Source organism: Vicugna pacos, chromosome 19 (assembly GCF_048564905.1).
Source record: "Vicugna pacos chromosome 19, VicPac4, whole genome shotgun sequence".
Lineage (NCBI taxonomy): Eukaryota > Metazoa > Chordata > Mammalia > Artiodactyla > Camelidae > Vicugna > Vicugna pacos.
The window spans coordinates 29,142,969-29,170,694 of record NC_133005.1 but is presented as its reverse complement, the minus strand read 5'-3'; the positions used below and the strand labels follow the sequence as shown (position 1 = coordinate 29,170,694).

At 47.9% G+C, this 27,726-nt stretch overlaps 1 long non-coding RNA gene across 1 annotated transcript; it reads right to left on the bottom strand.

The window, feature by feature from the left end:
- Positions 1–817: 817 nt before the first annotated feature.
- LOC140687279 (uncharacterized) lies at positions 818–6,131 on the bottom strand. Its single transcript, XR_012061469.1, has 3 exons — positions 5,945–6,131; positions 2,091–2,234; positions 818–900 (listed from the first exon to the last, which is right to left on the bottom strand). It is a non-coding gene; the product is annotated as an uncharacterized lncRNA (long non-coding RNA).
- Between the last annotated feature and the right edge of the window lie 21,595 nt (positions 6,132–27,726).

Here is a 27,726-nt window from a genome sequence, read left to right as displayed (position 1 = left end):
TCCTGTACTGTTGGATAATTCAGACCCCAGATTAACAGATTCTTCTTCCATTATACTTTCTTATCGAAATCCATGCCCTGTAAAAAAGCAAACTGTTCAAAGAGCTATGTGGATCTTCCTCTTTGTATAGCATATCACAGAGGACATCTGCCCACAACCTCCTCCTTTGTTCCTCAAAACATTTCTAAGGCACATTATTATTCTTCCCATTTTACAGAGGAGAAAACTGAGACTCAGAGAAGCAGTTCTCCTCACAAACGAAGTGCCTCCCTCCTGGTGGTATCACCTGGTTGTTGTCTGGGGCCTTCCTGGCCTTGAGGTTCTGGCTGATTTAAAGCCCCGATTTCACAAAATCTGAGACTCGACGACCCTCCCTGCATTTGGGGAATCCCCCAGAGCCGACCTACCCTGGCTTCTCCCCGGTGTGTGCCCTGCATTCACCCACCTGGGCTGCTAGAGGCTTAATACCTGCTCCCTGTGGTTCCCAAACATGTCTGCACATTGAAATCTCATGGGGAGCTTTAGAAAGTTCTGGTACCTCTGTCCCACCCTGAGAATGTGAGTTAATCTGGAAAGTTTTAAAGCTCCCCAGGTGATTCCACTGTGCAGATAAGCCTGAAAACTGCTGCCTTCACTGGCATCCTTGAAAATAAATTCATTCTTCCAAGCATTCCACTACTTAGCAATTATACTGAAGAGTTCAAGGGAGGGATGGAGAGGTTTTCCTCCATCTCCAGGACCTGCAAGCTCACATCTGTTTCCGCCCCCCTCCTTTCCCCGGGGCAGGCAGGGGCCCCACCTCGGCCTTGTCCCCACAGAAGCATTCGCTCCACTTTTAAAGTCTGTCATGGTCAGGCTTGTCAAGGAAGTTGCCGTTTCCATAAAAATGCAGTGCTTTTCCTGAAAAGAATTGTGATGCATCAGATTTCTTCATTTTTTCACAATGATTTATAAAGTAAAACACCATCCAGAACAGAGGGCCTCAAACCTGGCTGGGCATGAGCATCACCTGGTTTTAAGGAAACCCTGCTGCCCAAGCCGGGCCCCAGACCAATCACATCAGAATCTCTAGGTTTGTTAAAGCCGATCCAGGTGGGTTGGTGTGCGGCCAGATTGCAGAAACGGTGCTAGTTTAAGAGTGGTCCCTGGGCCATGAGCATCTGCATCGCCTGGGAGCTGCTCAGAAAAGCCGAATCTCTGGCGGTACCCCAGACCCACTGCACCGGAATCTGCACTTGAACAAGATGATTGCTGTGCACATTACAGTTCCAAAAGCATCACTGTACAACCACAAGTAAGTCGATGAACATACCCCTTTACCCACAAGTGGTGGGGCAGAATTACCAGTTAAAAACCGGTGGAAGGGTCTTTGTCTCAGGCCTCCTCTCTCCTCTCTATAGAACCTCACCCATCCGCAAAGGCACCTGAAAGCTCTAATAAGGCGAGGGCTGTAAGGTCCCGCGGATTTTTAGCAGGGCGGCTGTATTTCACAGCAAGGCATCATTCACACTGAAGCCCTTGTGGATGGCGCCCCCTGGAGTTGTGTGACTGTACACAGAAAGAGATGTAGACTAGGACATGGGGTGTAGTGAAAGAAGGCAGACAGGGAAGCCAGGTTGAAGTGTTTGATGACTGGATGGCAAAGAAGGGAGATGCACATCTCGAGGGCAGACTTAAGATGGACTGTCAGAGGGGCCAGAGAGACTGGGGTTTGAGAGAGAGATGTGGGACTAGAGAGAGACTTTCTTTAAGTTGGAAGAGTCTTGAGAATGTCTAAATACTGAAGGGAGGATCCAACAGAATCCTCAAAAGGCTATAAAAACCAATTTTTGTATGTATATGTATGACTGGGACATTATGCTGCACACCAGAGATGGACACATTGTAACTCACTAAACTTCAATTAAAAAAGCGAGAGAGAGTCCTCAATAAATCAAAGTCATAAGAGAAACTAGCAGATTATTGGGATTTAATTTATATTTCATTGACAACTAGTTTATTAGTCAGGGTTCTCCAGAGAAACAAAACCCCTAGGATCAGGAGGTCTAGATATATATAAAACAAGACTTTATTGTAAGGAGTTGGCTCACATTTTCGTGGAGGCTGACAAGTCCCAAGATCTGCAGGCAGCTAGCTGAATGCAAACCCAGGAGAACCAACAGTATTGTTTCCAGTCTGAAAGCCAGCAGCTTCAAGACTCCAGTAGAGTGGATATTTCAGTTCAAGTCCAAAGGCTGGGAGAGAAAAATTATGTCCCAGTTCAAAGGCAATCAGTCAAGAGGAGGTCCCCCCGACTCTCTGGAGGGCCAGCCTTTTTATTCTATTCGGGCCTTCAACTGGCTGGATGAGGCCCACCCACCCTGGGGAAGGCAATCTGCTTTACTCAGTCTACAAATTCAAATGTCGGTCTCACCCAGAAACATCCTCACTGACGCACGCAGGGTAATATTTGATCATGTCTGGACACCCCATGGCCCAGTCAAGTTGACACATGAAATTAATCATCATAGCTAGTATGGTTGGAAATGTTCTCTTGAATTTCAGAGATACTTACATTTATTCCTTGATGAATTGTAGGGTTGTAGCCTTTGCCCATTCTGTTAAGTGCCAGTGATTTTCTTTATCAGTTTCCAGACATTAACCTTTTGCTGTCACCTATGTCAAAACTTTTTTTTTCAGTTTGACTTTTGACCTTTGCTTAGGGGATATATCTTGAAATACAGGCATGTAAACATTACGGAAGCTACATCTGTCTGTCACTTTCCTTGGCAGGTCTATCCAAGGTCATGGATAAAATGCTCCCATTCCAGAGAGCAAATAATTCTCCTTTTATACTGTCTCCTAGCCTTTTTAAGGTTTTATTTTTTAACTTTCAACTGTTTCCCCCATCTCGTTTTTATTTTTGGGAGTCTCGAATGAGATGAAGATCTAAATTGACTGTTTTCCAAATACCCAGATTTACAGACAGCTTTACTGAATAATCGATCCCTCTTCTGTTGCTATGAGATCCTTCATTTCTCACCAGTTCTTATTCAAGACTGTCCACTTCGTTCCATCGATTTGTCCATCTAGTCTCATGCCAGTAACATACTGGTTTTATTATTGTAGCTTTATAATGCATTTTAATACTTGGTAAGGCAAGCCTTTCTCCAAATCGATTTAGCGGTTCTCATCCTGGGATTTTTTTTCACATGCGCTTTAGAATCTGTCTTTATCCTCTTTTTGCTTGCCGTCCCAGGGGTGAGAATCTGGCATCCACAGAGGGCGGTGATTGTCTGAACATCACCAACAGGCTCAGCTTCCCCGACCCCCCTAACGGAGGGGCCGTTCCCCCCGGCTGAGAGCAGCCGGTGTGTGGCTCGCAGGCTCACAGGGAAATACGGGCGATGGTGGCTGAGAAAGTGAGGGCAGACCTGTGTGTTCCTTCCCCCGACTCCTTTAGTGTTTCTCCTAAATAAAAGTCCATTTTTATTCTTATAGGAGGTGAGCGGGGAGATGTTTTACACCCCAGTTCTCACCCACTGTGATCTATGTCCCTTTTACAAACTTATCTCTGGGTTTTTGCTCAGTTTATAAGCGAGGTGCAATCTTTCTTCCCTAAAGCCTCCTTCCACCACAGTCTGGAGGAACCTTGAGATTTCCTGCCGATGATTTAAAGGGCTATAACACTCGCAGGCTAGATTTGTTTTAGTGTCCATAAAACTCAAAAATTTCATAAAACAATTGGTGAAAATAAAATTACCAAAAAATGATATAGTGCCGGCAGACTGTATAATAGTTACGGGAGAAATGGGGACTATGATTCACTGGGGGATAAAAATGACAATGTATTTATTGCAGTGCACTGACAAGAAACTAATTTGTCCCTTTTACTTTTGAGACAGGGCAAGAATTCCGATTTTTCTCTACTTGCTCTGACTCTGACAGGGGAGCAGATGATGGTAGCAAATGGTTTCTCGGCTTCAGGGACTCGTGTGTGTGTGTGTGTGTACCAGCACCAAGGATTTCAATAAAAACAAAACTGTGTTTCTTGCTTCACTTTGGTCTATGTCTTTCTGAGCCCCAGAAGTTTTCTTAACCTAAAATATATGTGTGTGTGTGTGTGTGTGTGTGTGTGTAAGTTTGTGTGTTGCACCTATGTGTGTGAGTGTATGGTGTGTGCAACATGTAGGTGTGTGTAGGTGAGCGTGTTTGTGTCCGAGTGTTGTATCGGACCATTATCTGAGATGGCTGAAGAAGGTGAGTGGTAGAAAGATGAATATTGTTTTGCCAGAGAGATGTGCGCTCTAAAGAAAAATAGAAAAAAGAAATGTACAAGCAAAAATAAAATAAATGAAAACTTGGGCTGAGGGATAAGGATAGAAATCAATCCAGTGCTTGTCTGACAGGGAGTGGGAGGGTAGGAGATTAATTACAAGGGAGCTCGAGGGAAACTTCCGGAGCCCTGGACGAGTTCTGGGCCTTGTCTGTGGTTGGGGTTCCACAGGTGTGTACTTTTGTCAAATGTCATTGACCTATAAACCTAAAATATATGAATTTTATTTTATTATTCCTCAATAAAGTTGAATTTTTAAAATGGGAAGATAGTTGCTTCTAACCTGATGGATAACCGTCACACACACGGTGTGGCACCCCGTGGGGCCCAGAGGGCAGTCCCTGAATGAATGAATGAATGAATGAATGAAGGGCCAAGTTTAATCACCCCCAAAGACAGAGTCCACTGTTGAGGATGCAGTCAGCTGTGGACGGCGGCCTTTGGGAAGGTCTTATTATCCCCACTTTGCAGATGAGGCAGTTGAGGCTTAGAAAGCTCACCTGGCTTGACAGATCACAAAACTAATGAGAGGCAACGAGAGAACGTGACGCGACTTAGATAATTCCCTATCCCAGCGAAGGGGGCTGGGGTTAGCTTAGGGTGACCCCTGCTGGGTGACCGGAGTCCTTCCCGATCACAAAGCCTTGCACAAACTTGCTGGTGCCCAGGGGGCGGGGGAGAGTCAGGACTGGGCCCCCCGCCTGCTCCCCTCAGTTGGCTCCCTGCAGGAAGTCACCCTTGGACGGCCAGGTGGGGCAGCTCGGCTGACCTGGGCTGGCTCCCCAGGCAGGGCCGTCGGCTGTAAGACCGTCTAGGACGGCTCTGCTGGGATCGCTGGGCTCTTCCGCGTCTGGTCGCCAACATCCCTCATCCTCCAGCGGGCTGACCTAGGCAGCTTGGCAGAGTTCTAAGACAGCTAGTGGGAGCTACAAGGCATCTTAAGACCCAGGCTCAGAACAGGCTCTGTGTCCCTTCCACCTCCTTCTATAGTCCAAAGCCAGTCTCGAGTCCAGCCCAGTTCGAGGGGGTGGAGAAATAGACTTCACCAGCCGGTAGGAGAAACTACAAAGTCACATTCAAAGGACCTGGATTCAGGCAGAAACAGGAGTGAGGACCTTTTAACATCTCTCCCAGCTACCAAAATGGGTGGTGGACAAACCTATGAATTCACCCACACCCTGTCTGCTTCTCATGTATCCCTGACCTTGATCTGAGGGTCTCTTTTGTGCTTTTCATAGCAATGTACACGATGTGTCCACATGCAGACATGAGCACGGTCTAGTGAGGACAAGTTCCCGTGTTTGAAACGGCATGTCGCCCATGTACACACAGAGACACATAAAGACACAAACACATTTGATAGCTAGGTAGTCAACATGCACACATGCAGACGAGCAGACACACGCAGGTTACCCTCTGTGCTTGAGATGTGTACACCCCTAGGCTGTCACACGCATGCATGCGAGCAGGCACATCTAGGTTAGACGGCTCGGTATAAAGGATGCACGCACATGCAGATGTACACAGACGTGCACACACAGCTTGAGGAGCTGGACACAGTGAGCACACGGTAGCCGCTGGCACACACGGGTGTCTCAGCTGGGAGAGGTCTGTTTGCTAGTCACTTACTGTGCAAACCATCCCACACTGCGATGCCACACATGTGTTCCAGGTGGGGGACTCCCGACCAGCGTGTGAACACACAGATCCACACAAGAACCGTGGAATTCGTCTCCACTGGGCAGATTTCTGCTTCCAGAAAGACAAATGTCCTCCTCTCAAAGATGAGTTGCCGACCCCACAAATCACTGCTTCTCGGTTTCAGTGCCCTCCCACCCCTCGACCCTCCCCCATTACTCATCCAAAAGGGAAATGCAAAGAGTAATAATAATTAGACAAGGACAAATCACTGGGCTGGGTTGGGGATGGCTCCACTCAATAAAGGGCCGTTTCCCTGGCAACCAGGGCAGGTGCTGGGAGGCAGGGGCAGGGGCCCTGGGGGGCCCGAGATGGGTGGGGGCAGGGAGCTGCAGGCCAGGGCTCAGTCCCTGCACTGTGTCCAGCAGGAGAAGTTTCGGGACCTCAGACTTAGACAGGCAGGCAAGTCCAACCCCAATCCCAGGCAGACTCATCAATTTAGTTTTCAAAGCACACGTGCAGTGAAACAGATTGATGACAGTCTGTCACATCTCGTATTCCACATTAAATGGTGCAAATCTTATCATTTTTTCCAAGAGCTTATCTTCTGCTTCTAAAGAGTTAAAATTTCTAAGAAAAATATTTTAAGACCTTATTACATGCACTAGATGCTTATTTTTAAATTTTTAAATAATATGAAAGAACACAAAATAAAAAGGGAAAGGCCCTCTCTTGTAAGCACAGCTCTACTCCCCTGAGGTAGCACCATTACCCTAGAACTTTCTACGGGCACATCCAGCGATAGATGCATCCAGCAAGGTAATGACAGAGCTAGCCCTTCCATGGCACTGACAAGGCACCGTGCTCTGTTTAAGCATTTTCTGTCCATTAGCTCATTTAATCCTCCTAAAAACCGTGTAAAGTGGATACTACTATATCGCATTTTCAGATAAGAAAGTTGAAGCACAGAGCCCAGTGAGGAGGAGAACCAGGATCCAAACCCAGGCAGTCTGGCCTGGAAACCAGACCCTATCTACCCCGCTCTACTGCACCTCCACAGCCCTTAGGGGCTCCCCGGATTCTGCCCACCCTTCTCGAAATCGTCTCTCCCTCAGATTCTCTTAAATTAAACCCTAGCGCTTTATATACATCACTTTCTTGCCAGGATCTTGACTGTTTCAATTTGATTTCCCCAAAATGGGGGCATGGCGCTCGGGACACCACAAGCAGGGCTGTTAATTGGGACAACCGCTTTGGAAAACAGCCTGGCAGTATCTGGTCCAGCTGAAGATATGCAGCTACTGTGACCCAGATCTCCTCTCCTGGGAATTTGCCCCAGAGAAGTGTGGCCCCTGGACGTCAGGCCACATGTAAGAAAAATGCTCCTGGCAGCATTGTTTACAGCAGCCCCAAACTGGAAATGATCCAAAAGTCTATCAAATGTAAAATGGTTGAACTATAGCCATTGTCATCTTGTTATTATAATATAGGGGAGCCATCCAATGGAGCAATATTCAGGGGGGAAATGAACTGCAGTGGCACACAAACACAGATGAATCCCCCAAAAAAACATAATGTTAAATTTTAAAAAGTAAGATGTGAAAGGACATATATGATTTTATTCCACTGATACAAATTTCAAAACAGGCAAAACGAAACTATTTTGCTCAGGGATATATACTTAGGAGAGAAAAATTATCTTAGAAAAACAAATTATACAAAATTCCTGACCAGGACTGTTCAAAAGCTTCAAGGTGATGAAACGCAAGGAAAGACTGTGAAACTGCCACAGGTTGGAGTAGACTAAGCAGGCAGGACAACTGAATGCAGTGTGGGATTCTAGACTGGGTCCTGGAACAAAATTTTTATTAAAAATAAAAGAACATTAGCAGAAAAAAATGGATAAAATCCAGATAAAGTCTGTAATTCCGTTCATAGTATGGTACCGGTATGAATTTCTTCATTTCATAAGCATGCCATGGTTATGGAAGTTGTTTTTATTAGAAAGCTGGGTGACGGGTATACAGGAACTCTCAGTATGGCTCCTGTAATTATTTTACCAATCTAACGTTATTTGAAAATAAAAAGATTTCTTTAAATCAATAATGATTGCTGTAGAATTAAGGCTAATAGTTACCTCTTGGAGGAACTGCCCGTGGAGGAGAACAAGGAGGGGGGAGGAGAGTGGGAGGGGCGGGGGAGGGGTTGGGGGGGTGGCTAGAACTCTCCAATGTCTTGACCTGGATGGTAAATGCACGAATATTTGCTTCAAACTGGACGTTTCTGTTGTATGCACTTTTCTGTGTATTTGGTATTTCTCACAATTTTTAAAATGTTGAGTGTTAAAGAAAAGAGACCACGCAGAGCAGAGATGTGGATTAGAAACCCACAGCTAGTGAAAGAGGAAAGAACAGTGAGGACCTCTGTCTGGTAAAGAGGTAGGGAGGGAGGGAGCGCGGGAGGTGACATTGCCTTCACCGCCAAGGTCCAGCAAGTTCACACCTGCTCCACATATACACATGTTTTCACACGAGGGGGAGGTGAGACCACGCGTTACTCCGCTCCCACGACAATACCTCGTCAATATCTTCCACAGCAGCGCATGCTCGGACGGAGCTCGTTCTGAATACCCCGCCCCCCATCCCCAGATGGATACCCAGGTTGTTCCCAGTGTCTCGCTGCCGCCACCAGACTGCTACCAGCCTCCTAGCTCATGACCCGGTACACCATGGCGAGGCTTTCCAGACACTTGGTTTCCCTGGATGGAGGATCTGTTCAGGGTGAGATAGCTGTTGTCAAGTATCCATCCATATGGGACTTTTCTGCTCTGTTGCTTTTTTTTTTTTTCACTATTTTTTATTGGAGTGAAATACATACGCCGTTTTGCCCATTTTTGAGTGCACAATTCAGTAGCATTGATTACATTCGCAATCTTGTGGCCAACACTCACTACCTCCAAAGCTTTATCCCCCCAAAATGAAAACTCTGTGCCCATTAAGCAATAGCTCCCCATTCCCTCCTCTGCCCAGCGCTGGTGACCTCTAGTCCACCTTCTGTGTCTAGGAATCTGCCTGTTGTAGATACTGCATATGAGTGGAACACAAGGGGCAAACAGCAGGTGAACCCACTTGCTTTTAATCACCCCGTCCCCCCACGGGGACACACCATCCGGGCACCAGCCAGCCGCAGCGAGGGTGCGCGGAGCAGAGGAAGAAAACCCAGGCGGGAAATTCTGGGTTTTAGGTTCAAGAGGGAAGGTGGGAGGAGCGTGCCAGTGGAAGGAGCTTTTCTTCCTGCACCCAGGGAGTTAAGACAAGGACGATGGTCTGAGCTACAAGGAGGAGAGAGGTCAGAGAGCGGCGGGGAAAGTTAGAAGCCGACGAAGCCCTCCGGGAAAAGGCAAGCGTGTTGCGCTGTGCTCAGGGTCAGGGCTAAGCATGGGACGCGGGAAAGGAGCGATGGTACCTCGGATGAGATTGCGGATCTGAAAGCAAAGGCCACCTGGGCCCCATTTCCTGTCGGCCATCCTCCCTCATGCGAGCAGAGATGACAGAAGGAGATAAATATCAGCCTGTCTGTCAGCCTAAGGCCACAACGTTTCATGGCTCCGGAGCCACGTAAAGGAAGAGTCTAGTGTTTCTGTGCTTTCGAGAAGCTCAGACAAGTGAGCTGAGACACAGGAGGGGGTCTCAGGGCGGCGTGGCCATGAGAAAATTCGAAGACAGATCCAGCTCCGGCCCGCAGAGGCTGCCACAGACACCAGCCTGGTGGGAGGGGTAACAACCCAGCAGAAACTCCATCAGCACCCACCACCCCCAAATACAGTGCCCCCCGAGGAAGAAGGGGGTAAGAGAAGAAATTTTAATTGGCCAGGGCCCCCCTCGAGTGGTGAGTTCATCTTGAATTAACTGGAATTAATTTTCTATCTAATTGGTGAATTTTCTGCCTAATTGGGAGGGAGAGGGAGGTACTGAGACAGAAAACAGCTTCAATGACAATCACTTGCGTGTCCTGCCCAGCTGAGTTCTGAAGACTAAGAAACCCAAAGCCAGAGCTCACGTTTTATATCTCAGTGGCATTTTTGAATTTTTCTCCATAAGCGTTGTGCCGGCTTGTGCTCCCCTAATGAACACGCAGGTGGGACACTTCCCCACACCCACGCCGACACCCATTGCCAATCTGAAAGTACATGTCAAAAAAAAATTAAGTTCACTTCTTTCTGCCTGAACGATGAGTCAGTTACATGCGCCAGTCCCTGGCATGCTGAATTCTGTCCACACCAGCTCTCGGTGCAGAAACGGGGACAGAATATCAAACCAGCATTCATGGATTTGGAACAGCAGGTTTCTGGTTGGGAAAATATTGTGGTTCAGGGAGAGGTGTTGTTGCTTCAGGGGTGGTGAACATTGTGTCCAAGGCAACATCCATATGGAGATGATGTCACCGGAAGAGAGCTGGGAGGGGTCCTTGTGGGATGGTCTGGGAGGCTCCCCAAGGATGGAGCCCTGCAGACTCTTCAGAGCCCGGGAGATGCCAAGCCCGAGAGGTGCCCTGCCCGCCCAGCAGCCAAGCTCCCAGCATCCTCCTCTCCCACAGACCCACTTCTCTCCCAAGGACTGTCACCGTCTATCAGGACACCTCCCCGGGTGCCCATCAGTCTAAATCTCTACCTCTTTCTTTGTACCAATGCACAGATTCTCAGGGCTGGAGGAGGGCTCACAAACGGTCAAGTTCAGCTATGTAACAGAGGCTTAGACGTCTATGGCCGTATCAGTGATGGAGTGCTCCTTCCTGCCCACTCCACCTCTGAAGGCCCTGGCTGGAGAAGGTGCTCATCACTGAGAGCTGGAAGCTGGGCGTCTGTGAGTTCCACATTTCTCCAGGGGCGCAGGTGAGCGGAAGCCCCTTTCACACATCAGTGCTCCTTTCTTCGAGGACAGCATTCTACCCACATATGTCAGTTACCTAGGGCTGCCTTAGTAACGTACCACACACCTGATGGTTTAAAACAAGTATTTTCTCACAGTTCTGGAGGCCAGTCCAAAAGCAAGGTGTTGGCAGGGCTGGTTCCTTCTGGAGGGTCAGAGGGAGACTTTGTTCCATGCCTCTCTCCGAGCTTCTGAGGGCGGCTGGCAATCCTTAGCTTGGGTTGAAGGTGTGTGTCACTCCAATCTGTCTTCAGCCCTCTTCTCCTCTGTGTCTCCTCTTCTTATGATACAAGTCATTGGATTTAGGGCCCACCCAGGTAATCCAGAATGACCTCATCTTGAGATCCTTACCTTAATTACATCTGCAAAGGCCCTTTTCCCAACTAAGGTTATTAGTCTGTTTGGGTGGTTGTAATGAAATGCAGGAGACAGGGTAGCTTCTAAACAGCAGAAATTTCTTACTCTTAGTTGTGGAGGTTGGAAGTCTGAGATCAGGGTGCCAGCATGGCCCAGTGAGGGTCCTCCTCCTGGTTCATAGCCATCACCTTTTCCCATGTCCTCATATGCTAGAAGGGGCCAGGGAGCTCTGTGGGGTCTCCTTTATAAGGGCACTAACCCCATTCATGAGGGCTCCACCCTCATGACCTAATCACCTCCTGAAGGCTCCACCTCTTAATACCATCACCTTTGGGGGTTAGGATTTCAGCATGAATTTCTCAGGGGGGACACAAACATTCAGACCATAGCAGGTCACGTTTACAAGTTCCAGGTAGATATCTCATTCAGGGTTCCATTATTCAACCCAGTACACACCAAGGCTCTTTAATTCTGCCAACAGAACAGCCTCTGTCTTCCTGCCATTCCTCAAATGTCAAGTCCGTTCTAACCCCCTTGGTACTGGCATGTCTACCTAATTGCCCCAAATACCAGTAGAATTTCTCTCCTTGCTTTTTCTCTCCCCCACCTCCTTCCTTTCCATGTCCACACTTTTCCTCTCTATTGTACATATTAGTCTTTTAGGTACAGTTTTCCAGTCTCCACTTCTCTCTCCACTCCCCCCATAATAATTATAACTGTCATTACAAATGTTGCATCTTTGGGGCTATGGAGAGAAAAAGTGGTAATATTAGTAAAAGAAAAAAATGCAGAAAAAAGCATTTGACGCACAAGCACACATGCTCGTCCCTCAAATGCACAGGGCGTAGGCTGTAGCAGGCGCACACGCACACACACACATGCACAGGCACATGTCTGCACGCATGAGTGCTGTAATATGCACATATGTGCACTTATGCCGCGTGGCCATGATACAGCCTTGGTGCGTGCACATGCACGCACAAACACGCCCAGGCACGTTTGTACACGTGTGCTGTAGTGCATGCATGTGTGTGCACACACATGCCACATGTTAACAGTATGTGCCATAGCCAGTGCATGTGCTGTGTGGGCTCCGGCGTCTGTGGTCCAGGCCCACGTCAAGCCAAGAGAGGCAAGCCAAACAGCAGCCAAGCCAGGCCTCCCCCAACCCCAGTCAGTCCTCCCTCCCACTGGCCTCAAGAAACAAAGACAGTTTAGCAAGAACTCCCCAGCTAAGCGGTTTTTTTAAGACCTTCAGCCAGCAGCCGCCTAGCTGAGCTGAACGTCTCACTTTATTAGTGAGTTTGGCCTTGGGTGTCTGGCTGTTTGATCAATCCTGCCGGGGGTCCGTGATATTTCCTCCCGGCCCCCCGCCCCCGCCCCTGCGTCTCCACGCACCTGATGAACAGCGGTGCCCCTGGACCGCTGATCACCTATTGATTTTCCAGCTGGAGGCTGCGTCTGCCGCCAGCTGCCATCTCCAGCCCTGTCACCAGGACCACTTGGTGACTAACGGATCCCCTGGACCCCTCCCCAACCCCCCTCACTTCAGACCCAGCTCCCCTCCCCACAGGCCCATCCTGCCCGTCTGGCTTTGTCTGTGCCCAGGCCCTGCCCTGTGTCTTGGGACTGAGTACTAGGGCCACACACACCAAAGTCAAGGGCTTTTCCCAGTGACTTTCCCCTCCCCCACCACCTAGGCGACCTAGCTCTAAATCCCAGCTGCATGACCTTGGGCAAGTCATTTCAATCCCTGGTGCCTCAGTTTCCTCATTTGTAAAGCCGGGGCATTTTAGAACCTACCCATCCTGTGTATAAGCCAGCAGTTTCCAAAGTAGGTCCTGTGGCCCCCTGGGGGTCCCCAAGACCCTTCCAGAATGTCTGTAATAGTTAAAACTATGTTCATAAATACTAAGGTGGTTTATTCTGCTCTCAATTAAAGATTTTCTTTTTACTCTCGGTGCGGTGTCCCAGAGACGCCACGCGTGAGATCTCACAACCTTCGACGCAGAAGCAGCTATAAAAGCCCAGCTGCTTCCTATTCAGCCTGATCGCTCAGAGATTTGCAAAGGCGTAAAGCAATGCCACGCCTCCTTCTCCCTGCAGCTTTAGGGTTGGAGAATATGGGGTTTTTTTCATAAAACATTTATGTTCACACGTCATGTGTTTCTTATGGTGATTTTAAAGAAATTATAAACCAACATTACTACGGTTTTTTGGTTTTAACTCCTCGGATGGTAAATAGTGACAGAAACAGCCCACATTAACAAGCGCTCTGAGAGTTTCCATAATTTTTATTGAGTGTAAAGTGTTCTTGAGGCCAAGAAGTTTGGGGACTGCTGATACAAGATGCTAGCAGAGCGCCTGGTCACTGCGATATCATTATTATTATTATGAGTAAGTATCATTGGGAGTAATTATCAATGGGAGATGTCCCCACTCGAAATGGGGGTTCTCAGGGGTGTGGGGCGGGAGGGGGAGTTGCTGGAGACCCTGATTGAGGATTTAGTGTCTGTAGCCAAACAGCTAAAGTGGGGTCCCCTCTTCTGGCTCCGAGAGCCCTCCGTCCTCCCCAGGCACTCATTGTTGGCTTGGGGTGCCCAGCACCACGGTCAAGGGACGGGAACACCAGCTGACCTGCGACCAGGCACCTGGCAGTGGCCGTACCTTGTGCTGCAGCTGCACCCAGAGTCACCCAGAGGGTGGCGGTTGGTGCAAACCGGGCAGAGGAGTTGTAATAATAATAACTACTCCTTGCTTAGCATCCACGTGTGTCAGGCACTGTCGTAAGCATTTTTGAAAAGTTAAGTCATTTGATCCCTGCAACAATCTTATGCGGTTGTTTTTAAATGGGCCTGGGATTTTATTGTAATCCCAGGTAGCCTGGCAGACACAGAGACTACTTCCTTGAAAGGGGAGTTTCCTAGTCACAGCTTCCAAGAGGAGACGGTATATCCCCCACCCAGGGTCACATGGAGAAGCACCAGAGTCAGTCGGGAGGAGGAGGATGGGGCGGGCCCTGTATCGTGGTTTGCATGGGAGCCACGGGCGGGCGAGTCAAGGTAAGCAGATCAGGGCCAGCTGGTGTGAATAACTGTAGTGGGCTCCAGGCTCCAGGGGTCATCGCTAGCTGTCTGGCACCTGCACCTGGCCCTGGGGTGATGCAGGGCAGGGGGAGTATTGGCTTGATGTGTGAGGAAGGGAAAGGAGGTGGCTGGGGGCTGGGCTTGGATCGGTGTGTTTGTAGGTGAAAGGTGTGCTCAGGCTGGCTATTTACTTTCCCTAGGAAGTACCCCGCCCTGGGAGAGGCAGCCCCTTTCTGGGCCTGCAAGGTACCAAGATGCCAAGGCATCAACAAACACAAAAAATAAAAGGCATCAGTAATACAGAGATGTACTATGATTATCGTCGTCTTAAAGCAAGGGGCTGAGTGTCCTGCCCGAGACCCACAGCTGGGAGGTGGTGACAGCAGGGCTCGGACCCTGGCACTGTGGCTCAAAGGCCAGGCTATTAACCACCTGCCATGTTGCCTCAGGCCAAGGCTGCCTCCCCGGCAGGGCTGCCCACTGGCTGGTCTCTAACACACGGGGGGCTAGACTGCCTGTGGCCATGGCCTCAACCTCATGGCCCTGGCACAGACAGGCAGTGCTCTGCGGTCAGGCTGGAGAGCTGAGCACCACGACCTTGGGCAATGGTTCCTGGTAGGTGCCACTCCTCCCGTTCCTGGGCCACCTCCCAGGCACTTTGGCCACTTAAGTCTGCAGGAAGGATGGCCACAATGGACAAAATGCAGGTCTGGGGTGCCCTGGGAGGGTCTGGACGTCCCACTGGCTCTCAGATTTACTATGGCCCACCTGTTTCTTCCACCAGGTCCTCAGGTCTGCAAGGGCCCTGACGGTGGAGTAGGGGGCTGTGAGAGCGGCCACCTCCCAGAGGCTGGCCTTACACCCCTCCTCTGCCTGCCCCCAACTCCACCCCAAAGGGTGCCGGCCAGGCAGGTCAGTAACTAGAACTCCATAAAGGTTAGCTGGCATTACTTGATTTCCGTTGTATGTTAGCATCATGAACTGGACCTTAAACTGGGGAGATTCATGCCTTCCTCCAGGAGGTAGTCAAGATTTAAGGACCTGGTGGTCAAGTCCAGCTCGGAGCAGCGTGGGCAGAGCAGGGGACTCAGTCATGAGCAGTGCGGGGAGGCTCCTTCGATTATGGGGCACTCACGCCGGAACCAGGAAAGCGGCGAGCTGAGCACTCGCCTCCTTCAGGACCGGGAGCCTAAAGGAAAAGAGTCCTGGCCGTGCAAACGCGGGGCGCCAGCGCCCCCTGCCGGCCTCCCTGCGCAGCACCGGCCGGAGTGAACCGTCTCCTCGACCTGCGCTTGGGGAGCGCGGGACCGGGGGCTCTGAAACAGGGGACCGGCCTTGCCTCACGCAGGGACCGCGGCTCTGCAGGTTTGCCCACCGCCGAAAACACAGGCAAGCGACAATCATCCGCCGTGGCCAAGGCCCCTGGCCATTTGAGCTTCGATTCCTCCTTGCAAATAACAGAGGGTTGGGGGCTCATCTTCCTCCCACCGGCAGTGTCCCTGCAACCTCGTCCTTGACGGTGTCCCTGCCTTCCTTCTGGCCCAGCCCCACCCGCCCACTTCGCCACACCACACGCCTGACACTTCCTGTGATGCCAAATCTCAGTGTGTCACTCCTCTTCTTAAGACCTTTCAGGCAAAATGATTGTTGGTAACCCTGCTTTCCTGTTAGAATAAACATGGGTCAGACAGACCCAGCCTGAGGGAATAGGGACCTGACCAGCTCAGGGGAGCCAGTCCCCTAGGAATCGGGGGATGGAGGCCCCCAGAGCTCCAGGGCCCCTGTCCAGCCAAGCAACCTATTCTCTCAAGGAAGCAGCCTTACCAAGGTGGCTTCCATTTCCAGAGCAGGCTTCAGAAGCCCATGTAGCCGCCATGGCCTGGATCTCATGTGGAAGCTTGTCATGATGGTCTGGGGGCTGCACAACCATCACCCCAAAACTTGGCGGCATAAAACTAGCACTTTATTACGCCCACAGATTCTGGGGGTCGGGAATTCGGTCAGGGCATAGTGGGGATGGCCTGTCTGCTCTCTGGGGCCTCAGGTGAGGGTGGTTTGAAAGCAGCTTGCAAGACTTGGGGCTGGAGGATCTGCCTCCAAGATGGTGCCTTCATATGCATCCTGGCTCCAGGCCGGGATGGCTGAGGCTGGGTTCCATGGGCTCTTTTTCAGAGCCTGTGCCTACTGGCTGACCCCCCTCCCCCCAGCCCCCAGCATCCTGGCTTCAGGGAGTTTGTCTTCTCGGACGTCAGCTAGATTCCACCTCAAATTCAGGTTGTGGGTCCCTCCAGCAGGAAGTTGGCTGAGAAGGAATCCCCTGGACCAGCTATAGTAGTTGGGGGCCATGAGGATGGTGCCCTGGGAAGTGGATGCTGCAGGAGACGGCTCAGAAAAACATCACAATTTGGTTCAGCTCTCACTTTTAAAATCCAGGTACTTACAGGGAATAGAGGGCATGCAGGAAATGACAAGGACAACGGGGCACTGGGACAGAGTTCTTCACACTGGCCTGCCCCTCCAGATTTGCTCTACCAGGTTGCGGGAAGCAAGGGACCAAAAGCACAGTCTCCTTCCTCTCAGCCCATTTGCAAGGCTGGGACCGCGAGTTGGAGGAGGCATTGCCTCCCTGTGGCCAGCAGAGGGCAGCACAGCCCCACTCTGCAGCGACCGACACTGAGCAGATTGACAGCGGACTCTGCCACACTGAGGACCCTCCCCATCCCTGGCTAAGGACGGGGTGCAGCCTGATGTGCGATCATCTTCCAGCTTGTGAACTCCAGGGAGCAAGGACTTGGCTGTGTTCACTGCTGTATGTCCCAGTGCCTCATATGAAGAAGACGACCACTACGTATTAGCGTGTTGGGGTGAGTGGGGTGTGTTCAGATCTCTGGTAAGTGCTTCTGAGTGTGCCAGATGTCCATGAGTCTGTGTAGGGTCTGTTCCTGGGAGGGTCTGTCTCTGATGCCACCATTCATCCGGAGTGTCCAGCAGCCCCCACGCCTCCAGCTCACACTTGCTCCCCCTGGGAAGCCCCAGGGTCCAGAGCCCCACAGCCAGGGAGGCCCCACTGCAGGCCTCTGAGGATGCTGCCACACACATCCCTCCCCTCTGCTCAGGCTCTGGCCACCTCTGCCCCTCTAGGGGGCCCTCATCACTGCATCCTCTTCTTTCCCGGGGTGTCTTCAAATCTCTTATTTAAGTAAAAGGAGTCTTCCTTAGGAAGGCATGGGGACCTACAGATCATGGCACCAGGGAGGCGAGGACAGGTGTGGGGGCAGCAGGGAGCCTTCTGTGACATAGTCATGCTGAGCAGAGCAGAGGCCCCCGGTTAGTGAGCAACTCCTGGCCCTACGCCTTTCTAGAACCACCCAATGGCGCTAACGCAAGCACCAGTACACTCTTGATTGACTGAACGTTGTAAGTTATTACCCTCATCAGACAGATGAGGAAACTGGGATGCAGACAGAAATCGCATCATGCCAGGAGTCACAAAATTGTCTAATTGTAAGACTGTCTAGTGAGACTGGGGCTTAAGCCCAGGTCTTCGCCAGACACAAAAGAGCATATTTTGAATTATTCCATGTGTATGAAACTCTAGAAAAGGCAAAACTAATTCACAGTGAGAGAAAGCAGAAGAGCGATGCTTGAGGCCAGGGGGTCTGGGTGGGGATGGAGGCTTGGCTACAAAAGATCATGAGAGAAGCCTCTGGTTTTCTGTGCTCGATTTTGATGGTCATTTAGGGTGTATATATTTGTCAAAACTCATTGAACTATCGAAATAAAATGAGTGCACTTAATTATGTGTAAATTATACTTCAATAAAGGTTTTTTTCTTTTTGTTTTTTTTTAAATGGAGGTACCAGGGATTGAACCCAGCACCTCGTGCGTGCTAAGCATGTGTGCACTACCACCAGCTATACTCTCCCCGCCGCTTTTTGCTTTTAATCCGGGGCTTCTGACTCAGATTTCAGTGTGCCTGTCCCCACTACTCAGGAGACATCGAGGCGCGCTGTCGTGAATATGTGTCCTTGTGACCTGCAAGAGTTCTTCGCACACCTGATGGATGTCGGAGTGTCATCTGGGCAAAAACCAGGAGAGCAGTCAGGAGAGAGTCAGGATGGAGGCAGGGCCCCGTCACCCTAATCCCAGCTGGAACGATGGACCCATCCATTGGTAAAAATCAAATGTCAACATTTGACTCCATCTGGGCCCACTCAGAACTGGGCCAGGCATCATCATAGTTCGGGAGATCTGACCTTGGTTTAGAAATTTGGGAACAGGGAACCTGCCCTCTGTCCTGAGAAGCGGGGATTTCCATGAACCCCTCGCCACCGGGACAGGTAACTCTTTCAGAATCTGAGTAACTGAGACAGGTGACTGTTTCTCCTTCTGAGTCTGCAGTCCAAGTCAGGAACACCCAGGATGATTGTGAAAAGGTTAAAGTAAGACAAATTTACTAAGCTCCCCGGTGGCCTCTTGGAATTTCCATGTTGCCTCACTAACTTGGCCCTGATTTCTCCCAACTACAAGGCAATTCTTGGAAACCCAGACGTCAGTGCTCATTAACTAGTTCTAAATAACCAGCAGACCAGTGATAAAAAGAGAGGGAGCCGCACCTCGGGGCAGTAAACTGCTGAAGTTTACAAGCATCTCAGGTTATAACTGAGGGGGACCCTGTGGGACTTCCCCGGGCAGACTCCTCCCCCGTATCTTCTGCTGTAGCTCCTCCCTGAAGGACCCGGAAAGAAGTATCTCCTGCATACTTCCTGCGTGTTTCAGATGCTAAAAACCCAGCACCACGTGGAAGAAAGTAACTATTTGATGATCCTGAGCTCAAAGCGCTCAGACCTTCTAGCAGCCTCACCGATCTGAGAATTAGACACAGCTGATCACAGACCCTGGGACGCCCCTCCCTCACCTAGCCTCCGAAGATGCTCAGCTGAAACCCTTCAGGGAGTTCAGGGCTTTGAGGGCACGAGACGCTCGCGAGTCGCTCATTCTCCTTGCTGGGCCCAGCACTGAACATCTCTCTGCCCAGAACTCCGACCATCCGGTATCGTTTGGCTTCATGGTGCATGGGGCACATGAACTTGCGTTCAGTAATAATTTTGGCAAAACCAGCCCAGGGGTCTGTCCCCGTGGCAGGTCGACCCTGGCTAGGGGCAGCCCCTTCCCTGGGTCCCAGCAGCTGCCGGAGCTCACTTCACTCTGTGGAACCAGCAGGGACTCTACCAGACAGGCACCGTTGCCCCGGCACAAGGCTGCTTGGAGCCGAGAACCACCCGGAGCTACGGTCCGCATCCGTGTCGCCTGGGTGTGAGTCACTCCAGCTTGCACAGGCTGGGAATTCTTTCCATCCATCTGGGCTCATCCCCTTGTGGGAAGTGAGCAGCTCGGGGTCTGCTCTCGAAAGGGGTCCGTTCTCTTTCAGGAGCCGGGCCCATCTGTTTGCAGGCCTCCGTTTGGGAGTGGAAGTGGAATTTTTAGACTACACTTCCTCCGGTTGTCTGATATTTGTAGTTTGTGTTTCTGTGTGTATCCTTTTGGGCTGTGCCAATCCAGCTTGCACAGGATGGGAAAATTCTATCCACTCTACCTACTTCCCAGAAGGGAAGGAGTCATTCTGGGCTCATTGGGAGCCACTCTGGGTCCATTCTTTTTCTGGAGCCAGGCCACTCTGGAAGCCTCCATCTGGGAGTGGAGGTGGAACTTTTTGGCTTCACGTCGCCTGATGTTTGTACGGGACTGTGTGTGATGTTTGTACGGGACTGTGTGTGTTGTTTATACGTGTCAGTGCTTGCACTGGCCGGCTGAGATGGCTTTGGTGAGTAATGGGGCTCGTGTGTGATGCCGCCAGGGTATCCTTCCCTGTTGCACAGGCTTCACCTGCAGCGGAACGTTGGCTGGGATTTTCCCTTTGCGGACTAGCCTTGATCATTTACTCAGTTTCATCTTGGCAGGACTTGGCATCTTGGTTGGGGTTCTCCCCTTTTGGATTGATGGGCCATTGGCTGGGGAACTGTGACCCCGAGAGGGCGTGGTGAATTGTTGTTTGCTTGCTGTTTGGTAGCATTGGCAGTGAATAATTAAGCATGGATGCTCAGAGCTGGGTTCCATCTTACAGTTGCTCCAGGGTGTATCTTGTAAAACTGGGAAATCTTCAGCTACAATTCCATAAATGAAAGAAAATGGTATTTTTTTTTTACTGTAACTCTGTGTGGGCTCAGTGCTCCCTGAGGTCTGGAGAACAATGACCCCAGTGGCTCTGCTATATTAAAGTGGGCCTTTTTCAGTTTGGCTTTTATCTTGCAGGCAGTGGAGAGGCGTGTGTGTGTCTCGGTACCTGAGTACAAACCCGGTTCTCTCTTCTTGTTTTTACTGGAAGTGAGGCAGATGAACATGAGTGAATGATACATATGCATTTCTGTCTATTGCTGTTATTTCTTTAAACTGGAGTGGCTTATTTGGGAACTGAAAAAAAAAATCCCTGAAAATAGATGAGATGGTTCGGTTTTGTAAAAGCAGAGGGGAAATTAACATTCCTTTTCGTGTGCCTTTGAGGTGGAAATGATCTAACTGAGCTCTCAAGGAGGAGAAAACAAAAAACAATTTTTTTAAAAACTCAAGCAGAAAAACTGAGATCTCTGGTTCTGTTTTTACTAAAAATTAACTTGTAAATGAACTCTATTTAATTGACTTAAAAGTAAGTGCTTACAAAGAAAATACATCGAAGTACAAAAGACAGAACAAATTTCAGGTTTATGTGATCCAGGAAATGTTCGATATTGGATTGATACCTGATATTAAAGCTACCCTAAACTTGGTATAATCAATGCAGACATGTCTTTTTACTGTACCTGGGTTTAATGAAGGTCAGTAATGTCATGTTCTTCCTGTTTCAGAGTTTGTCAGCAGAAAAAAAAAAATTAACTAACTTGATATTATAAGATTGTTATAAGTGAATTCAATGCAAAAAGAGATAAGAGCTTTTGGGTGAACTCTTTAGAAATAATTATGTTTTCGGAATGTTTACTTTAAAATGATCTCTCCAGATATTTGTTACCTTGAAATTTCTTTTCCTTTTTTTATTAAAGTGTAGTCTATTTACAATGTTGTATTCATTTCTGGTATACAGCATAGTGATTCAGTTTTGTATATATATATGTATATATATATATATATATATATTCCTTTTCACATTCTCTTTCATTATAGGCTATTAGAAGGTATTGAATATAGTTCCCTGTGCACTACAGTAGGACTTTATTGCTTATCTCTTATATCTAGTAATTAGTATTTGCAAATCCCAAACTCCCAATTTATCCCTCCACATCTTCCCTTCCCTGCCCCACACCTACCCAGTAACCATAAGTTTGTTTTCTATGTCGGTAGGTCTTTTTCTGTTTTGTAAATAAGTTCATTTGTGTCTTCTTTTTAGATTCCACATATAAGTGATATCATATGGTATTTTTCTTTGGCTTTCGGCCTTAGTTCACTTAGAAGGGCTTTCTCCAGGTCCATCCATGTTGCTGCAAATGGCATTATTTTAGTCTTTTTTATGGCCGAGTAGTATTCCATTTATTTATATTGAATGTGTGTATATATATACACACATTATAATGTATAATAAATAATGTGTGTATGTGTATATATATATATACATACATACATACACACACACACCAAAATTTCTTTATCTAGTCACCTGTCAGTGGACATTTAGGTTGTTTCCATGTCTTGGCTATTGTAAATAGTGCTCCTATAAACATTGGGGTACATGTATCTTTTTGAATTAGAGTTCCCTCCAGATATATGTTCAGAAGTGAGATTGCTGAATGATATGGTAAGTCTACTCTTAGTTTTTCAAGCAATCTCCATACTGTTTTCCATAATGGCTGCACATTCCCACCAGAAGTGTAGGAGGGTTCCCTGTTCTCCATACCCTCTCCAGCATTTATCGTTTGTGGTCTTTTCGGTGATGGCCATTCTGCCTGGTTTGAGGTGATACCTCAGTGTAGTTTTGATTTGTATTTCTCTGATAATTAGTGCTATTGAGCATTTTTTCATGTACCTGTTGGCCATTTGTATATCTTCATTGGAGAAATGCTTGTTTAGGTCTTCTGCCCACTTTTGAGTTGAGTTTTTTGGGGGGTTTTCATTAAGTTGTATGAGTTGTTTGTATATTCTGGAAATTAAGCCCTTGTCAGTTGCATCACTTGCAAATATTTTCTCCCATTCTGTAGATTGTCTTTTTGTTTATGGTTTCCTTTGCTGTGCAAAAGCTTATAAGTTTAATTAGGTCCCATTTGTTAATTTTTGCTTTTATTTCTATTGCTTGGGTAGACTGCCCTAGGAGAACATTGCTAAGATTGATGTCAGAGAATGTTTTGCCTGTTTCCTTCTGGAGAGTTTATAGTGTCTTGTCTTATGTTTAAGTCTTTAAGCCACTTGAGTTTATTTTTCTGTGTGCTGTGAGGGAGTGTTCTAACTTCATTGATTTGCATGCTGCTGTCCAGTTTTCCCAACACCACTTGCTGAAGAGACTGTGTTTTCTCCATTCTATATTCTTGCCTCTTACAGTGTAGATTAATTGACTATAAGTGTATGGGTTCATTTCTGGACTTTCTGTCCTTTTCCATTGATCTATGTGTCTGTTTTTGTGTGAGTCCATACTGTTTTGATTATTATAGCTTCATAGTATAGTCTGAAGTCTGGAAGCCTGATTCCTCCAGATCTGCTCTTCTTTCTGAAAATTGTTTTGGCTATTTGGGGTGTTTTGTGTTTCTATACAGATTTTAACTTTTTTGTTGTTGTTCCAGCTCTGTGAAAAATGCCATTGGTAATTTGATAGGGATTGCAATGAATCTGTAGATTGCCTTAGGTAGTATGGACATTTTAACAATATTGATTCTTCCAATCCAAGGACATAGTATATCTTTCCATCTGTTTTTGTCATCTTCATTTTCTTTCATCAGCATCTTATGGTTTTCAAAGTATAGGTCTTTTGCCTTCTTAGGTAGGTTTATTCCCAGGTATTTTATTCTTTGTGATGAGATGGCAAATGGGATTACTTCCTCAATTTGTCTTTCTGATATTTCATTGTTAGTGTATAGAAATGCAACAGACTTCTGTGTATTAATTTTGTATCCTGCAGCTTTACTGAATTCATTGATGAGCTCTAGTAGTCTTCCTGCAGTCTTTAGGATTTTCCGTGTACTGTAGCATGTCATCTGCAAACACTGACAGTTCTACTACTTTTTTTCCAATTTTCATTCCTTTTATATCTGCTGCTTCTCCGATTGCTGTGGCCAGGACTTTTTCAAAACCGTGTTGAACGAAAATGACAAGAGAGGGCATCTTTGTCTTGTTCCCAATCTTAGAGGAAATGCTTTCAGTTTTTCACTGTTGAGTTTGATGTTAGCTGTGGGTTTGTCATATATGGACTTCATTATGTTGAGGTATGTTCCCTCTATGCCCACTTTCTGAAGAGTTTTTATCGTAAACGGATGTTGGATTTTGTCAAAAGCTTTTTCTGCATCTATTGAGATGATCACATGGTTTTTATTCTTTAATTTGTTAATGTGCTGTAGCACATTGATCTGCAGGTATTGAAAAATCCTTGCATCCCTGGAATAAATCCTACTGGATCATGGTGTCTGATCCTTTTATTTATTTTTTTTAAATTTTTGTTTGTTTGTCTGTGGGGGGTTAAGTTTTGTTTGTTTAATGGAGGCACTGGGGATTGAACCCAGGACCTTGTGTATGCTAAGCAGGCATTCTACCACTGGGCTATACTCACCCCCTGTTTTTGACTTTTGTTTTGTTTTGTTTTTTTTTTTTTTGGAGAGGGGGAGGTAATTTGGTTTATTTATTTACTTTGACTTACTTATTGACTCCCTTGCACCACTTTAAATGTATCGTGCCACTCCCTTCCGGCCTGCAGAGTTTCTGCTGAAAAATCAGCTGATAACCTTATGGGAGTTCCTTTGTTTGCTATTTGTTGCTTTTCTCTTATTGCTTTTAACATTTTCTGTGTGTCTTTAATTTTATCAATTTGATGACTAGGTGCCTCCCCGTGCTCCTCTTTCGGTTAATCCTGTGTGGGATTCTCTGTGCTTCCTGGACTTGGGTAACTGTTTCCTTTCCCAAGTTAGGGAAGTTTTCGGCTATTATCTCTTCAAATGTCTTCTCAGGTCCTTTCTCTCTCTCTTCTCCTTCTGGGACCCCTATAATGTGAAGTTCGGTGTGCTTCCTGTTGTCCCAGAGGTCTCTTAAACTATCCTCATTTCTTTTCATTCTTTGTTCCTTTTTATGTTCTGGCATAGTGATTTCCACTACTGTCTTCTAGCTCACTGACCCGGTCCTCTGCCTCACTTAGTCTGCTCTTAGTTACTTCTAGTGTTATTTCAGTTATTGCATTCTTCACCTCTGGTTATTCTTTATGTTTTCTGTCTCTTTGCTAAAAGCTTCTAATTTCTTGCCCTGTGCATCCATTCTCCTGAGTTCTCTGATCATCTTCACAGTCATGACTCTGAATTATTTCTTGGGTAGATTGCTTATCTCCTTGTCAATTCGTTCTTGTGGTATTTTATGTTTCACCTTTGCCTGGAACATAATCCTCTGCCATCTCATTTTGTCTAAATTTCTATTTGTATTTTTATGTATGTGGTAGGTTAGTTATGTTTCTTGACCTTGGAGAAGTGACCCTCTGTAGGTGACATTCTGTGCATCCCAGCAGTGTACTCCCCTCTCATCACCCAAAGGCCAAGGGCCAGCTGGTTCCAGAGGAGATTCTGGCCTGCATTTGCAGGCTCCTTCCACGGTCCATGGGATTGTTTTCTTACTTCTGGTGTCTGCTCCCTAGTGGGTGAGGCTGGACTAGAGGCTTGTGCAGGTTTCCTGCTGGGAGGGGCCAGTGCCTGCCCCCTGGTGGGTGAATCTGGATCCTGGCCCTCTGGTGGGCAGGGCTGTGGGCTCAGGAAGTCTTTAGGCAGCCTGTCTGCTAATGGGTGGGGCTGTGTTCCCACCCAGTTAGTCGTTTGGCCTGAGGCATCCCAGCCTTTAAGCCTATAGGCTGTTGGATGGGGCCAGGTCTTGGTACTAATGACCCAAGCAAGGAAAATTCATGCAGATGAATACCCCTTGAATGTCCGCTGCCAGCTTTTATTTCCCCAGAGTGAACCGCTGCTGCTTTACCTCCTCCCCAGGAGACCTTCCAGGACAGCAAGCAGGTTTGGCCCAGGCTCCTATGAAATCACTACTTCCGCCCTTGGTCCCAGCGCACGTGAGATCCTGTGCGCACTGTTTAAGAGTGAAGTCTGTTTCCCCCGGTCCTGTGGAGCTCCTGCAATTAGCCCCACTGGCTTTCAAAGCCAGGTGTTCTGGGGGCTCCTCCTGACGCCAGACCAGACCTCAGGCTGGGGAGCCCGACGTGGGCTCAGACCTCTCACTCCTGCAGTATAATTATTCTCCAGCTTGTGGTTCGCCCACCCAGGGGGTATGGGACCCAATTATATCAGGCGTGAGCCCCTCCTACCATCCCGCCGTGGTTCCCTCTTTATGTCTCCAGTTGAAGGTTTTTTGGTAGGTTCCATTCTTTCTTATCGGTGGTTGTTCAGCAGTCAGTTGTGGTTTTGTTGTGTTCATGGGAGGAGGCGAGCTCGTGGTCCTATTACTCCGCCATCTTGATGAGATTCTCTCTATTGCTTTTTGTGTGAATGTATTTTTAGTGTCTGTGGATGGAATTGTCACATCTCACTGATTCTCTTCTTGCTCAGCTATATTGAAGGTCTGTGTTATACTTTGTCTGTGGCTTGAAACTGCTCTGTAGTACTCCATGGCTGAGTGGTGTCATCTCCTGAATCTTCCCTGCACATTCCCCTGGGGATGGATATTCCTCCACCCCTGACTCCACCACTACTGCCCTCCCAACCACAATCACACTGGGTGAGCATCCTTATACACGTCTCCTTACAAACCCAGGTGAGACTTTTGTTGGGAACATTTACACAGACATGGAATTTCCAGACTGGGGGGCATACACATACTTCATTTGATGAGTTGTGCCAGGTGGCTCTCTGCATCAGTGCACCGAGGTCCCCATGTCTCTGCCAACACTTGGCATTACCCATCTTTGCAATTTGTGCTAATCTGATGGGTGCAAAGTGATGTTGAATTACTGCTTGATCGTTGATTTGAACTGCTTCCACAGGCTTGGTAGACTCTGGGGTCGGTTCTATAAACTGCTCGCTCCCTGTACCCATTTTTTTTCTGTCGGGCCATCCTTATTATTGGTTCATAGGAGCTCCTGGTCTGTTCTTGATACATAATCCCTTGTTAGTTTCAGCGATTATAAACATCTTCCCTTCTGCTCTCACACCTACAGTTAGGCCTTTTGCCAGGCACGGAAACAAATTAAGCAAACTAAGATATAAGAGAAAGGAATAACTGAAGTAAAATGAAATGAGTAGTAAATTGTTCAGGTGAGTTTAACATTAACAGATTAAAATCAGAAAATAAAACACACAAAAGAAAATATTTACAGAATAAAAACAAAAAGTTGAGGCAGGTGGAGGGTATAGCTCAGTGGTAAAGTGCATGCTTAGCATGCATGAGGTCCTGGGTTCAATCCCCAGTGCCTCCACTAAAATAAATAAATGAATAAATAAACAAACAAACTGAATTACCTCCCCCCGTTAAAAATTTTTTTTAATTTCTTTAAAAACCAGAAAATTGAATGAAGTTTTTCTTTGTACCTAAAGTATAAAACAAAAGTTAAAAACAAGTAAGTAGAGTTTAAAGAAGACCAAGAAGTTAGAATAAAACGTGAAGGTAAAAATACTTTTTAAAAGAGTATCAACATGAGGCAAATCACACCTTGTTCTTTTTTAAACTTCATGGTACAAAAAAGAAATAATGCAGAAGCCAGAGAGATAAGTTAAAGGGACAAAGCAAACGCACACGTGGAAACAAATGAACAAATAAGAGCTAAGAGTAAACACAGTGGCAGCAGGTACGAAGCAAACCCAAGTGCACTTCAAAACCAAAAACAAAGCAAGTGGAAATGGAGAGGAAAAGGCTCAAAGGAACCAACTGAAGGCAAACTGCTAAGTCCTGACCAGCCAAGTCCTGCTCTCAGGGTCCCTGGGGTCCAGATGCCATGGGCCAGAGGCAGGGAGCCTGGGCTACTTCGGATCTGGTGACGGTTCCGCCCCATCAGTCCGGGGCAGGGAAGAGCCTGGCCAGGACCTTCGTATTCAGAGCTTCTGCCCAGGCCATGGTCAACACACAAGCTGAGGGCAGCGGCCCCTGGTGGGCCTTCACCTGGCTATGGAGATTCTGGGGCATCCCCACTGGGCCTCTCACCAGTCCACCAACTCTCTCGTGGACCTTCCAGCCTCGC